The following is a 13,772-nucleotide window of genomic DNA, read 5'->3' as shown; positions in this document are numbered from 1 at the left end:
CTTTTCAACAAAAGAAATTGCCAACGTCTCACCATTTAAAAAAAATATATAAATGCGAATGATGATATTTGTTGTTCCCATCTGATTCAGTTTGTATGCCTCGTGAATAACGATTGCCAAACACTGATCCGTCTGATATTCCACAAGCCTTCAGTCCAGAGAAAAACATTTCTCTTCTCATATCTCCATTACTCAATTTTTAATCCATATGGTTTATATTCCAACCTACCTACCCATGGACTCTAACATTCCCCACTCACCTGTATTCAACCATGTCAAACATCTGCTGAAAATTCAAATACTCAACTCCCATTGGTTCTCAATTGTCGATGTCGCAGCGGACAATCTTCACAAACTCCAGCAGGTTCATCAAAGATCATTTCCCTTTCCTGAATCGCGGCTGAATCTACCATATCAGATCATTGCTCTCCAACTATTTAGTTGCCACATTCGATAATAGGTTACAATGATTTACTCACAGCTAACCTCCAGCTATTTAGTTTTCATTTTTTCCCCTCTCCGTCCTGTTTTGAATGTTTAGATTTACAATAGCTGCTTTCAAACCTGCAGGATACTTTCCAGAAACTAAGCAACTTTGAAGAATAGTCAGTAATTGTTTCACTACCTCTGTTACGACCTCTAAAACATTTGGGATGTAGCTCATCAGATGCAGCAACTTATGAAACTTTAATTAAATTAGATTTTCAAAAGCATACACATTATTAATTTTAATTTCCTGCAGTTGCTCATTTTTACCAGTCCTCCTTTTTCCTAGTATTTCTGGAAGTTAGTTTCTGTACGTTCCCCTGTGGAGATGGAACCAACATATTCCTCTCAGAAGGCAGATGGCTTCTGTCAGTTCGTAAATAGTTTGGAGGACTGCACCTCAGATATGGTGGTTATATTACCCACTCCTGCCTGGAACATTTCAGAATTGAAACAGTTCACTTCATGGTGGGTGTCAGCACGCTCCAATCCCTGGTGTGAAGGTACAAGTTATACTGAAGGAGGGGACACAGCTTAGTGACCACCTCAATTTTGAAACAAGCTGGTTTCACACTTTACACATGAATGGGTCCAGCTTAGAAAAATGTTCCTGGAAATTCTGGAAAGTGCAATGTTCTGCTCCACCCTGCTTACAAGAGGTTGCCTTCTGTCTAGCCTCGGCTCCATTTGTTTACCATGGACCAAGACTCTGTGTAAATGCAGGGCCAGAGTGGGGTCACCAGACCCTCGGCTCTCCCTGAATGAAACCAGCAGCTAACCACACAACCCAGAGAACACCTTCCACAGAAACTCCACTGACTTTCTAATGACAGCAGCAAGTCAGTTCCCCACATTCATTGTTGAAAATAGCTCCCTCCCCTCAGTTTCTCTTCCTGGCTGAGAAAGCCATTGCATCACTGCTGAGTCCCGCAGTAACAGTTCCTCTGTCTAAAGAAGCAGTTGACAATGTAATATTACTTTTCTCTGTATCTCGGCAACTATAAGGCCAGCGCCAGTATTGCTGATGGAGTTGATCACCACATTCAGAGAAAAGAGTCAGAGGGATCATAACTCACTTCAAGCAGGGACATCCCGAAATGAGTGTGATATTCAGTAATATTGGAAAAAGAGAAATGTTAGAATAACGTCCCATTCTATTTTCCTTCTAGTCTTTCACCAGCAGTCATTTTGCTTGCTTCTCCTTTCTCGCTCTCTCTTGCTGGACATTTCTCCATCCATTCAACACAAACCTCCCACTCAGCGTTCCAACCATCCTGATATAAATAATATTATTTCTCAGTTGCATTCAGTTTTGATAGGGTCGCTGAACTCGAAACGTTATCTGTGTTTCCCCCGACAGACTGCCATACCTGCTGAGGTTCTCCAACATTCTTTCAGGCGGTGGCGAAATGTATTTCAGATCTCGAGCATCCGCAGTTCCTTGGTTTATTTCACCTTGAATGTTGTTATTTCCCGGGATTTCAAAATCAATGACAAGGGCAGCATTTCTTGTCCATCACTAATGGCCCTTGACTACGCGGCCATTTGTCAAGACAATATGGAGCTAACTACATTGTTGTGGTTCTGAAGTCACTCTTAGTCCAGACTGGGCAAAAATGCTAAGTTTCTTTATCAAAGGCTACCAGCGAAATAACAAAATAAATCCTGGTGGTTTATCGTTGCTTTGAGTGAAATTAGGTTCCAATCCAATTTTTGTCATTCAAATTATATTTAGTCATTAGCTATGGTAGAATTTCAACAATGCTTTGAGAGTCGTAACCTGTGCCTCTGAATTATACGGGTCAGTGACGGTATTATTCTGATCCCGAGTCCCTGTTGTGAAGTAACTGTAGATACAAGAACAAGTTTGTGGTCAAAATATTTGTAAATGAAAGAGAGGGCAGAAGAGAACTGGAGTCATATAATCTGTCGTTAACGAAGAGATAGATGATGGCAATTCAGCAACAGCACTGCGGCAGAGTTGCAGACTGGATGTCGACAGAATTGATGACAGAGAGAATGCGGAAAATAAAACAGTCCAGGGTAAAAAGAAGACTCAAAGTTCCAAAGTTCCTTGTTACATGTTTATGGGTAGGCAGTTAGAAAAGCATGAAAGGAAATGGAGTTTGAGACTTAAAGTTTATGTATTTGCTAAACAGATTTAACCGGATTAGAAATAACCTTCAGCATTGTTTATAGAATTGATAGAGATAGGCTTACCAGGAACACCAATAATTGAGAGGATGGGATAGTATCCAGCTTGAATAATAATCAGTACAACTTGTATTCGCAACTCTAACCATGTCCAATCCTGAGAAAGAGAGTAAAGACTCGAGGATAACCTCCCGTCCATTGTTGGAACATTCCAGTCTAATGTTCTCAGATTCTGATGCATTGTTGGAACATTCCAGACTAATGTTCTCAAAATTCTGATCTCTCCCTCTCTCTGAAGCTGCTGATCCGAATCTTGTTGACGTTGACTCTGCCCCGAATACTATGGCATAACAAGGTGAAAGAAGCCCCTAATTATGGAAAAGGGCAACCCTTCAGTGACCCAGTTAGGTCCAGGAAGCCTGATATTAAACGCAGTCATTGAACAAACAGCTCTAGTTAACCCCTTTCATGCCAACGCTCATATGTCACAATAGTACTTGGTGCAGGTGGGATGTTGATATCGCTGACTATTGGGTTAGTGGCACATCTCCAATTGTAAAGATAGGGGTGAGGGAGAGAGATGAAGCTATCTTTTCACAAGCTCGATGATTCTATTGTGTTTTGGCAGGGTAGGAATTGCTGGGCTCCCGAAACCGTCTGTAGCTGATGACAGGACCTGCTGCATCCTTTTGTTTTATTTATTTATGTTTCACTTTGACATTTATCTGACAGTCATTTAACGGTTTAGGTGGGGTTAGGCATTTTTGCCAGGCTCCTACAGCACCATAGACTGTGTAGATACAGTCCATTCCTTGTTGTCCTTGCAGCTGCGGCCTGGTCCTGTGAAGTAATAGTCAAGCTCTCCTAGAAACAGGATTCTTAGTTTTACCTTTCGCCAGATATTGCTGGGGTCACAGCAGAGCTGGAAGGCGGTAAATCTCTCCTGGCTTCTACACTCTCTCTCTGAGATTTCTCTCAGAAGTCTTTTGATTTTTATTCCTCCTGGATTGGAGAACAGCATGTCAGAAAATCTGTTTCCTGAACTTGTTTTTGGACAAGTGTGTGCTTATAGGATGTTACCACATTGGAGCAGTTACTGTTTGTAGTTAAATAACCTATTATTCTGTTCAGTGTTTAACCAGAATTAATATGTTCCAGGTCGCACTTCCTGTATTTTGTCAGTAGTGTTTGAATAAATAGTGTTTTTCTTAATGTTGAATATTTTGAACAAGCGAATCGTATCTGAAACACAGCACCTCACATTTACCTTTAAAATATGACAAAAAGCACGTTCGGTCGGAGGGGATTTGTGTATTTTGAGGGGATTGCTTTGGTCCATAACAAGAGTGACAGAGATTCAGGTTTTATTGGGTAATTACTTAATGGACAACATGTTGCAGAAATATGAGATTAAACAGCGGAATGGGCCGAGCTGGAGGAATGATAGTTATGTAAGGAGTTATGTCGGATACTCACTCCGCCTCACAGATCAAGCCCGGACACATAAAAGCCAAGATAAGATATCTGTTCATCATGAAGCACTGCAAAGACCAGGCTAGTGTACCGCTCAGCAATCCGTCCAGGATCGAACACTCTTCAGGGCTCACCAGTCCATTCCATTTCTGTCCATTAGTGCACTCGGCTAAATAATTTGTTCAGCACAGGGCGCTGTGCAGAACACACAAGTGCATTGATGTTTAAACACGGACTGGGTATCTGTCCAGCATGGGGAGCTGTGCAGTGAATAGCAGTCAAGTTATCAGTTAATCTGGAGCAGTTGCCTTCCCAGCATGTACAGCAGTGTACAACAGCCACCTCAAAGCTGAGTAACACTGTGTTAGATCACTGCCCAGCGTGGGGAGACCTGCGGGCGGCTCATGCTGGAAGTGACAGGCTGTGCAGCTCCCGTCCATTTGCACTGTGCCTTGACAAGGGGGTACTGTGGGTGTGAAAATCACTGCCAGTGAGAGGCCACGAATCAGTTGAAATACCACCAAATGGGAGGAGCTTGGTTAAAAAAGACGGGGAGATTGAAAGACAATTTTAGAGAAGGATCTGATCGTAGGTTTAAAAATTGTGAAATGAAAACATCTTGCAGAAAAGACCAGTGTTTCCAGAAATGATTGGTTAACAGGATATTGATAAGATGTGGAGAGTTAAGATGATGGAGAGTTTTGGATGAGCATTTGTTCTGCAGCTTTTTTAACTGGGAGCAGGATCAGTAGAGTCTTGGAATCATTGGGCTGAATCTAACAATAATTTGGGTCAGTGCTATTTTCATTCAGTGTGACAGAGGGATTGTCTGCACGAGGCCGAGCTAGTTTCCTGGTGTTATCTTATCGAATTCACCTCATTAACTACCCACCCCACATTCAATACCAACCCGATTCTCCCACTCATCATGGCTGCAGGTACTCGCCATTGCCCGGATGTCCCTGGATATTCCGTGATTCCCTGGTGCAATCTTTAAAGGTGAAAATGTGTTGCTGGAAAAGCGCAGCAGGTCAGGCAGCATCCAGGGAACAGGAGAATCGAATTTTCGGGCGCAAGCCCTTCTTCAGGAATGTGTTTCCAGCAACACATTTTCAGCTCTGATCGCTAGCATCTGCAGTCCTCACTTTCTCCGCAATCTTTAAAGGGCCAATGGGCACACAGTTAACCTTTCTCTGCTTGGCGCTGCCCAGCACAGTTCACCCTGAGCATGGCAGATAAGTGGAAATTACACCACGGTTTGTAGACAGGGTCACGAAGGCCCTGATGGATGGGCTAGTACAGAGGAGGGCCATTCTCTTCCCAGAGGGGGCCACACCACCAGACCCACCGAGGATGGTCTGAGCTCACCACCCAACTCAGTGCAGTATGTGCAGTCTGAAGAAATGTTCAACAATACAGGACAAGCATCAATAACCTTCCCTGCTCTGTCAGGATAAGGGTCACCGTATTCTTTCTGCTTCCTCACACTCACTGTATATCTGTTACAGCGCCTTCTCCAGAATGAGGCTCCATCATTCTCAGTACTGCATGCAGCAAATTCTCCCTCTCTCACCTATGCAATACCCCCACATTGTTATAAAATGGCCTGTTGAGTGCTGTTTCAAGAATTATCTGAATGAATTCGTTTGTACAATGTTCCAAATATTTCCCAAGTTCAGGAAAATGTTCGTCCTCCAGTGTGTAACACATCAGGGGATCAAGCAGAGTTTTATTTTTTAAATTACTCAGAATGAAAGTGCGTCATGAGGCCATGAAGCCTCTCAAATATATTCCCAAAATTCAGACAAAGGGAGCACCAAAACTCTTCAAGAAATACGCTCTTCTTGAAGATAGGCACCACATTGGAGGGTCTCCAGTTTCGCTGGAACACTCCTGTAATCCGGAGAGTTATGGAAAATTTCACACAGTGCCAACAGTCACTCTGTAACCACTTCTATTAGAACCAGTTGTTAGACCTGTTTACCAATGGTCATATCTGTTTGAGAAAAGCCTTTTTGTTTTGTTAGAGACAATGCAAGAAATTTCACTTACTACAATTTGGTTATATTATTGAAACTCTTTGTGATTCCCCTGTGAGGAACGATGTAAAATACTGTTTTAAATTCTCTGCCTGCTCCCTGAAACCAATTCCCCAGTCACATCCTCCAGGTGTTCCACATATACTTTCCTGCCTTTCTTTCAAGGGTCTCACACATACATCATGAACGTTTTTTTTAAATCGAAACGGAAAAGCTCTTGTGGTTAGATTCTTTTTGATATTTCTTGCCAGTTTTGGAATATTATTCTTTGTATCTTGCTTTATTCAATCTGCTTCTGGTTCCAAACATACGCATTCCAAAGCTGGCCGATGCTAGTGTTCCCGAATCTAAGTTCTATAGTTTGTGATTGATTAGTACCCTTTACAGCGTTTGTACATCATGGTTGGTTTATCGTCACATCTTCATACCATCTTCTTTATGACCAGAGTCAATCATTGCTGAGCATTGTGAAATATAAGCTTACATTTCTACACCACACATCTACTGATCTTCACCTGAGTCCATTTTCACATTTCATTTTATACCAGATATAAGGCATAAATCTGCAATTGAAATACCTGGCTCTTTTCAATCATTCAGGGGGAACCTGCGGAAGTGGCTGAACACATCATCAGCTGAGGGTGATTCCATCCTCCCAGTTTCTCTGGCTCTTTGATTTCTGTTTGATGTTGCCACATTCCAGTAGAAAGATTCCTGCGTGATCACCTTTTCTCTCAACCGAGGAATCCGTTAACTCGGGTGAACTGAGCCTGCAGCTGTGACTGTCCCATCTCCCTCACTCCGTCCCCTCCTTCCCAGAACAATTAGAGATCTCCCATTGTCCTCACTCCTACTGCACTAGAATCCACATTCACCGAGTCATCCTGCGCCAATTCCAACACCTCCAGCGCGACACCACCATCAAACACATCTTCCCTTCCCGTCCACTGTCAGCATTTCACAGGGACAATCCCCTCTGTGACACCCTCCATCAACCCTAACACTTCCCCACTCCCCCATGACACCTTTACATGTGATTGCAGAAGCTGCAACACTTGCTCATTCACCTCTTCCCTCCTCACTGACCAAGGCACCAATCACACCTTCCAGGTGGAGCAGCATTTCGCTTGTACGCTTTCAATCCAGTCTCCTGTCTTTGCTGCTCAAAATGCAGTCTCCTTTACTTTAGCGGATAAAACAAAAACTGCTTTGAGGAACATCTCCACTCTGTCTGTATGAATGACCCTGACCTTCTGATTCTTCCCCATTTCGATAATCTACCTTGCTTACAAGATAATGAGAATTCTTTGAGGAGGTAACAAGTAGGTTAGATCAGGAAAGCCAATGGGAGTTATCGATGTGGACTTCCAGAAGGCCTGTGATTAGGTTCTGCACAGGAGACTGCAGAGTTAATTAAGAACCCATGGTGTTAGCGGTTAGGTATTAACATAAAAGGCTGGCTGTCTAGGAGAGGCAGAGTGAAGATAAAATGGTCCTTCTCAGAATGGCAGCCGGTGACTAGTATTGTTCTGCAAGGGTCAGTGGTGGGACCACAACATTTCACTTTATTGGTTAATAATCTGGTTGGCAGAACAGAGGGCATTCTGGCTACGTTTGCAGATGATGCAAAAACAGGTGGAGGGGCAGGTAGTATTGAGGAAGCAGGGAGCCTACTGAAAACTTTCGACAGTTTAGGAGAGTGGGAAAATGAGTGGCAGATGAAATATAATGTGGGAGAGTGTGAGGTCATGCACTTTGGTATGAAGAATAAAGACATGGACTATTTGCTAAATCAGATGGAAATTCAGAAATCTGAAGTGCAAAGGGATTTGTGATTCCAAGTCCAGGATTCGCCGAAGGGAAACTTGCCGGTTGATTCAGTAGTTAAAAGGCTAATACGAAGTTGCCATTCATCTCGAGAGGACTAGAGTATAAAGGTGGGGATTCTAAGGCTTTCTACAGCTCTGGTCAGACCACAGTTTCAGTATTTTGTGCCTCATACCTCAGGAAGGATGTATTGGCATCGGTGGGTGTCGAGAGGTGGTTCACGAGAATGATCCCAGAAATGAAAAGCTTAACACAAGAGGAATGTTGGAGGAATTGTGTTGGAGGTTAGAAGAATGAGGGGGTATCTGAACTCACATAATACTGAATAGCCTGGACACAGAGGACAATGGGAGGACGTTTGCACTGGCAGGAGAGACAAGGATCTGAGGGCACAGGCTGAGAGCAAAGGAAAGACCCTTTCGATTGGAGATAAGATGGAACTTCTTTAGCCAGAGGATGGTGAAACAGTGGAATTCCTTACCACCGAAGGCTGTGGAAAACAGATCATTGAGTATATTTAAAACAGACACAAATAAGTTTTTGATTGCCAAGGGGAGCAAAGGTTACAGCGAGATAACAGGCAAATGAGGGAAATCTATCAGTCTTGATCGAATGGTGATGCAGGGTCAATGGACCGAATGGCTTCATTTCTGCATGTATAGTCTTGTGGCCTTGTAATATCTCGGTCCTGGGCGGCACGTTTGCTCAGTGGTTAGCACTGCTGCCTCAAAACAGGGATCTTGTTTAGATTACAGCTTCTGGTGTTGCCTGCGTGGAGTTTGCATATTATCCCCTTGTCTGCGTGGATTTTCTTTGGGTGCTCCGGTTTCCTCCCACAGCTCAAAGTTGTGCAGATTAGGTGAATTGGCCATGCTAAGTTGACCTTAGTGTTCAGGGATTGGAGGTTAGGTGCAATAGTCAATGGTCAATGCACCATAGGGTAGAGAATGAGTTTGTTTTGCATACATTTTCGAGGGTCAGTATGGGCCTGTTTCCACACTTTAGTGATTCTAAGAAAATGCAGGCTGCTGCAATGTTCCAATGAAGTACAACTCAAGCTCAAGTAACGCAGCACTTTACACTTTGGTATGTTGCAGTCTGGAAGAGTTAATATTCAATTCCATGACTTCACAGTCTGACCCCATTATGGCTGTTCTCCATTTTCATACAGTCTCCTTCCTGGGCTCCCTACAAATGTGTTTCGTTTATTGTGCAGTCAACAGAGAAAATCCATTTCTAATATTTACACATTAATTTACACCCATTATGTATCTGTGTCTCTTTCACCACGATTAAAAGCTAATTTGGCTTTTGCAGTGGGCCTCCAAACACTCTTTCCCACCTCAACCAAGCCACTAAAAGGCTCACTTTCCAATCCTTTACACTTCTGAAGAAATTTTACACTGTATTTGAAACATTAACATTGTTTCTCTGTCTCTGCAGATGTGGCCAGATCCACTGAGTTTCTTCAAAAATGAAAAGTCACAGAACACATTTTCAATATAACAAAGATCATTAGATACAGGAAATCTGAAACAAAAACACAATTTGTTACAGATACTGTGAGCTTTGAAGAACAATCACAGGCCCTGAAAATTAAATCAGCTTTCACTCCACAGATGCTGCCAGACCTGTTCAGTATTTCAAATATGTTTCTCAAAGCTGCTCACACGCTCTTTCCAACATGGAGCGCCACAAATCGGGAAGTGAACAATAACGCAAGGTGCACAAATTCATTTGTTCTGAAACTACATAGGGCTGGTATCTCTGACACTACAGAGCTCTTAATCATGGTCAGGGAGAGAAACAGAGGGAAACACAATCATAGAACATAGAAGAATACAGCGCAGTACAGGCCCTTTGGCCCTCGATGTTGCGCCGATCCAAGCCCATCTAACCTACACGAGCCCACTATCCTCCATATGCCTATCCAATGCCCGCTTAAATGCCCATAAAGAGGGAGAGACCACCACTGCTACTGGCAGGGCATTCCATGAACTCACGACTCGCTGAATAAAGAACCTACCACTAATAACTGTCCTATACCTACCACCCCTTAATTTAAAGCTATGCCCCCTTGTAATAGCTGACTCAATACGTGGAAAAGGGTTCTCACGGTCAACCCTATCTAAACCCCTAATCATCTTGTACACCTCTATCAAGTCACCCCTAAACCTTCTTTTCTCCAATGAAAACAACCCCAAGTCCCTCAGCCTTTCCTCATACGATCTTCCTTCCATACCAGGCAATATCCTGGTAAACCTCCTCTGCACCCGTTCCAGTGCCTCCACATCCTTCCTATAGTATGGCGACCAAAACTGCACACAATAATCCAGATACGGCCGCACCAGAGTCTTATACAACTGCAACATGACCTCAGGACTCCGGAACTCAATTCCTCTACCAATAAAAGCCAGTACGCCATATGCCTTCTTCACCGCACTATTTACCTGGGTGGCAACTTTCAAAGATCTGTGTACATGGACACCAAGATCCCTCTGCTCATCCACACTACCAAGTATCCGACCATTAGCCCAGTACCCCATCTTTTTGTTACTCTTACCAAAGTGAATCACCTCACACTTAGCTACATTGAACTCCATTTGCCACCTTTCTGCCCAGTTCTGCAGCTTATCTATATCCCGCTGTAACCTGCCACATCCTTCCTCACTGTCAACAACTCCTCCGACTTTCGTATCATCCACAAACTTGCTCACCCAACCTTCTAACCTCTCCTGCAGGTCATTTATAAAAATGACAAACGGCAATGGTCCCAAAACAGATCCTTGCGGAACACCGCTAGTAACGGCACTACAAGATGAACCTTTACCATCAACTACTACCCTCTGTCTTCTTCCAGCCAGCCAATTCCTAATCCAAACCTCCAACCCACCCTCAATGCCATACCTCCGTATTTTTTGCAGTAGCCTACCATGGGGAACCTTATCAAACGCCTTACTAATATCCATATACACCACATCTACCGCTTTACCCTCGTCCACCTCGTTAGTCACCTTCTCAAAGAATTCAATAAGGTTTGTGAGGCACGACCTGCCCTTCACAAAATCATGCTGACTATCCTTGATCACATTATTCCTATCTAGATGTTCATAAATCCCATCCCTTACAATTCTCTCTAAGACTTTGCCCACAACAGAAGTGAGAGTCACCAGCCTATAGTTACTAGGGTTATCCCTACTCCCCTTCTTGAACAAGGGAACCACTTTTGCGAGCCTCCAGTCTTCTGGCACTACTCCCGTGGACAACGAGGACATAAAAATCAAGGCCAACGGCTCTGCAATCTCCTCCCTTGCTTCCCAGAGAATCCTAGGATAAATGCCATCAGGCCCAGGGGGCTTATCTATTTTCACCCTTTCCAGAATTTCCAACACCTCTTCCCTACATACCTCAAAGCCATCCATTCTACTTACGTGTGACTCAGTATTCACATCGGCAACAATGTCCTGTTCATGAGTGAATACTGTCGAAAAGTATTCATTCAGTGTCTCCCCAATCTCTTCAGCCTCCACACGCAACTTCCCACTACTATCCTTGACTGGACCTATTCTTAGAAGAGAAAAATGAGGTCTGCAGATGCTGGAGATCAGAGATGGAAATGTGTTGCTGGAGAAGCTCAGCAGGTCAGGCAGCATCTAGGGAACAGGAGAATCGACGTTTCGGGCATTAGCCCTTCTTCAGGAAAGGCTTCCTGAAGAAGGGCTAATGCCCGAAACGTCGATTTTCCTGGACCTATTCTTACCCTAGTCATTCTTTTATTCTTGACATACCTATAGAAGGCCTTAGGGTTTTCCCTAATTCTACCAACAGAGGACCTTTCATGTCCCCTCCTTACTGCTCTTAGCTCTCTCTTCAGGTCCTTTCTGGCTACCTTATAACTCTCATTCGCCCCAATTGAACCTTCACGCCTCATCTTTACATAGGCCACCCTCTTCCATTTAACAAGGGATTCCAATTCCTTATTAAACCACGGCTCCCTCACACGACCCTTTCCTCCCTGCCTGACAGGTGCATACTTATCAAGGACACTCAATAGTTGCTCCTTGAACAAGCTCCACATATCAATTACGCTCTTGCCTTGAAGCCTACTTTTCCAAGCCACGCATCCTACGTCGTGCCTCACCGCATCATAATTTCCCTGCCCCCAGCTATAACTCTTGCCCTGCAGTGCACACTTATCCCTCTCCATCACTTGAGTAAAAGTCACCGAATTATGGTCACTGTCCCCAAAGTGCTCACCTATATCTAATTCTAACACCTGGCCTGGTTCGTTACCCAGAACCAAATCCAGTATAGCCTCACCTCTTGTTGGCCTATCTACATATTGTGTCAGGAAACCCTCCTGCACACATTGGACAAACACCGACCCATCTAACGAACTTGGGCTATAGCTTTCCCAATCAATATCAGGAAAGTTAAAGTCCCCCATAACAACCAGCCTATTACTTTCACTCTTCTCCTGAATCATCCTCGCAATCCTTTCTTCTAAGTTTCTAGGACTATAAGGAGGCCTGTAGAAAACTCCTAACAGGGTGACCTCACCTTTCCTATTCCTAACCTCAGCCCAAACTACCTCAGATGGCGAGTCTTCATCCATCGTCCTTTCCACCGCTGTACTACTATCTTTGACAAGCAATGCCACACCTCCCCCTCTTTTAGCCCCACCTCTGACCCGACTAAAACATTTAAACCCTGGCACCTGCAACCGCCAATCCTCTCCCTGTCTCCGTAATAGCCACAACATCGAAGTCCCAGGTACCAACCCAAGCTGCAAGTTCACCTACCTTATTTCGTATACTTCTTGCATTGAAGTATACACACTTCAAGCCACTTTCCTGTTTACAGGCACCCTCTTTTGAGATTTATGCCATGTTCCTAACCTCCCTACACTCCAGGTCCTGCACCCTAAAGCTACAGTCTAGGTTCCCATGCCCCTGCAGAGTTAGTTTAATCACTTTAAACAGCAGATGGCATTACTGGAGGGGAAAATATTCAGATGAAAACGTTACATGGTTTTGAGGAATGCCGTAATTGCATCATGACATCATTAAGAGACACTAATAGGATGAAAATTAAAAAAAGAAGTGTTCCCACATCAGAAACCAGGGTGGATCACTGTGTATTGTGGTGATGGGTGACCGGGAAGCGGTATGAAATGGGGACAGGTAGCAGAATTGTATTGCAGATATTGCAGCTCAAACCGGGCATTCATGTGATGCTGAAATCATAACAGAAGCAGCACCAGTAGAATTATATTCAACCACAATCTGTCACTTTTTCCCCAGGATAATACCGCAATCTACCATTACCATGAAGCTGATCTATGGTTTAGTGACGAGCGTGGGTGAATGTGTCAGGGTCAGAACCATGTGTAACAAAACCTGATGACAACACATTGAAGCTACCACATTTACTTCTTACTTAAACAAACAGCAGAACTTACATTTGATAGAGGGGGAGCAATGATCCCAAGACTGTGACCACTTGTTTTTAAACCAACGCATAATTGTTGCTGACCTGTCTACTCTTACTCTCATCTGCTTTTTAGAGACCTTGTTCCTTTCATTAGGCATGGTTCAATAACTTCCTTCCTATTACCATTTTGTCTATTTCATTGATATACTTACAGTGCTTTCCCCTGGGAGAAATGATGTAAAATACTGGTGTAAATTATCTACCTGTTCCCTTGAGCCACTTTCCCAGTCATATCCTCAAAATGTCTTCAATATGCTTTCCTGACTTCATTTCTACCAAAGGTCACACATCCATCTAGAA

The sequence above is a fragment of the Chiloscyllium plagiosum genome, unplaced genomic scaffold, assembly GCF_037043375.1.
Source record: "Chiloscyllium plagiosum isolate Xiang-an unplaced genomic scaffold, Cpla_swu_hap1 HiC_scaffold_48, whole genome shotgun sequence".
NCBI classification, from domain to species: domain Eukaryota; kingdom Metazoa; phylum Chordata; class Chondrichthyes; order Orectolobiformes; family Hemiscylliidae; genus Chiloscyllium; species Chiloscyllium plagiosum.
Note: the sequence above shows the minus strand (reverse complement) of the source record.